Raw genomic sequence first — 2653 nt, 5'->3', positions numbered from 1 at the left:
ATGCAATCTAAATGATGTAAAATATAGACATATCACTGATTCTGACTCGTTCCCTGAATCTGTTGTTGATTACCCATCGGCTGCGGATTGAACCCTGGTGGAAACTTGTGTTGCTGCGGTTGGTTGTTGAAGTTGTTACTCTGAGCCGCCTGATTCTGCTGAGTGTAGCCGTGCTGTTGCCCACTGAACTGTTGCTTGGGCTGGAAGGTATTCTGAAAAAGAGCTTTTTTTTAGCATAGCTTTGTTGTTGTTGTTGAGCAGGGTACACTTGGTCTTGAGGGTTAGCTACATTCGGATTTCTGTATGAGAGGTTTGGGTTACTGTTGTAGCTGTTAAACCGCTGATACCTCTGCTGATTCCCTATGTAATTCAGCTCCTCTTGTGTTAGACCATCTTCATTAACATTGTTAAAACTTGGCCCTTGCTCATCAAACTCGCCTACAAAGTGTATTGGCTTTTGAGTCGCCATCAAAACCTTGTCAAGCTTACTCTGAAGCTCTCTTATATCCTTTTTCATGCGCTGTTCATCACTAGATTCCTCTGTACGGTTTGCTCTATCAAAGTGCTCTCCATACGTGTCATTAGACATGGCTAGGTTCTCGACTAGTTCCATTGCCGCATTGATCTCTTTTCCAAGAAAATTCCCATTTGAAGCTGTGTCGAGTTGGTTTCTGATCTTGGGGAGTGCACCTCGGTATAAAGTACTCAAGAGGGATGCCTCTGAGAAGCCGTGGTGTGGGCATTGGTTAGTATAGCTCCTAAACCGTTCCCAAGCCTCACTAAAGCTCTCATTGTTGTGCTGCGTGAAACTTGAGATCTGATTCCTGAGCTTAGCCGTGCGTGATGTGGAAAAGAACTTTGATAAGAACGCCAGTTTACACTGCTCCCAGGTTTGTATAGAACCCCTCGGTATATTCTTTTCCCACTGGTGTGCTTTATCACCGAGGCTGAAAGGGAACAAGCGTAGCTTGAAGCTATCTTCGGAGACGCCATTTATCTTGGTTTAGTCGCAAACCCGATCAAATTGATCTAGATGCTCGAGAGGGTCTTCTCCAGCCAGTCCGTGGAACTTTGAGTTTTGCACCATATTGAGCAGGGAAGCTTTAACTTCAGAGTTGTTGTTTTGAACTGGTGGAGCTTGAATCCCAGCTCGGTATTGGTGCGCATTAGCTCGGTCATTCTCTCCAACACAGATTGGAGGATAATGTCTCTGTACTTGTGGCGGTGGCGGATGAACATGATGGGCTTGTTGCTCATTTCTATTCGCTTGGTGTTGGTTTTGCTGAGCAAGCCGTTCGTTTCTTTGAGCCTGTTGCTGATTAACATAGGCTTGTTGTTCATTTCGTCCTGCCTGCGCCTGATTAGCCTGAGCCTGGTGCTCGGCTGCCTGAGCCTGTTGCTCCATTCCCTGTTGTTCTGCCATTCCAAGTCTGTCAAAGTGCCGTTCTCTGTCGCGAGCTCGCCTTTCTAATCTGTCGATGTTATCGTCGTATGGGAAAAGCGATCCTGTGCTTCGAGACCTGGTATTCATGCACCTGAAAACAAACACAAGAACTTGGAAAGAAGTTAGTAAAACAAAGGAAAGAAAAGCTTGAACTTAAGAACAAACAAGAGACTAATGCTCCTACAAGCCGGCAACGACGCCAATTGATAACTAAGAGTTTTCCAGCTCTCAGAAGGGTTATCAATCCCCTTGTCAGAGTAGTATAAGGGGTGTCAAACCAAGTTTGTAAACGAGACACTAGCCTATGTTATTTGTTCACTTAAGTCAAGACAAGAAAGTAAAAGTTTGGTGACGATGATTAACGGGCAAATAAGCAATAAAGTTAAGTAAAAGCAGAGATTCAAACTAATCAAGATGCAAACAACAAACAGGTGATTCAGATGATGATAATGAATGATAAAGGCAGAAGCTTTAGACAGGATATTTGACTCGGGTGCTTCCAAGCTAGACTAATGGGTTAATGAATCATGTTATCAAGCGATTTCATTTAACTTTGAACTCAAGGCATGTTAATCTTCTCATGAAAGTATTAAACATCTAAACTGATCCTTTTTCATACCAAAATCCCTTTTGAGAATCATAAATCAGTCAGCAATAAGAATCGGTTAAAAAATGTCATTTAAGAGAACAAACTATCGCTCTCGCCATGAAAGACTCTTAAACCCTTAACCGAGTGGTTCAGACATTTCTACAAACACTTTTGATGCGAGATATGTCTCAGATCTGAACCTCAAGTGATGTGCTTGGATCCAGCCTAGAGATCTCGTCGGTTAAGGAATGAAATATGCAAGACTAGACACCTAAACCCATTAATCCACCTTGAAAGCACCCTAATCTACCTATCTAAAGCCGCTAAAACGACTACTCACTAATCATATCGAGCTCACTAAGTCCTTTGCAAGACGTGTAGCTAGTCATGATAAGGAGTTTGATGTTTGGATGATAAAAGAAATAAAGAAAGAACAAGATTCTGATGCAAAAACGAGATATCGGATTAGATTAATCAAGTTTCACAAAAGAGGCAAGTTCTTAAAGCTAAAAACAGATAAGAGATAAGATAACTAGGTTTTTAGTCTCAAAATGTATTTATAGCAAAGAGAAAGTGTCGCGGGTCAGCCCGGAACAAACCGGGTACTGAACCGCTTCCTT

The 2653-nt window shown here is 42.4% G+C and overlaps 1 non-coding gene across 1 annotated transcript; it reads left to right on the top strand.

The window, feature by feature from the left end:
• Positions 1-725: 725 nt before the first annotated feature.
• LOC112088727 lies at positions 726-832 on the top strand. Its single transcript, XR_002900670.1, has one exon. It is a non-coding gene; the product is annotated as a small nucleolar RNA R71 (small nucleolar RNA).
• The last annotated feature ends 1821 nt before the right edge of the window (positions 833-2653 follow it).

This window comes from Eutrema salsugineum, unplaced genomic scaffold (assembly GCF_000478725.1).
Source record: "Eutrema salsugineum unplaced genomic scaffold, Eutsalg1_0 scaffold_14, whole genome shotgun sequence".
NCBI lineage: Eukaryota > Viridiplantae > Streptophyta > Magnoliopsida > Brassicales > Brassicaceae > Eutrema > Eutrema salsugineum.
Note: the sequence above shows the minus strand (reverse complement) of the source record. Positions and strands in the feature narration are given on the sequence as shown.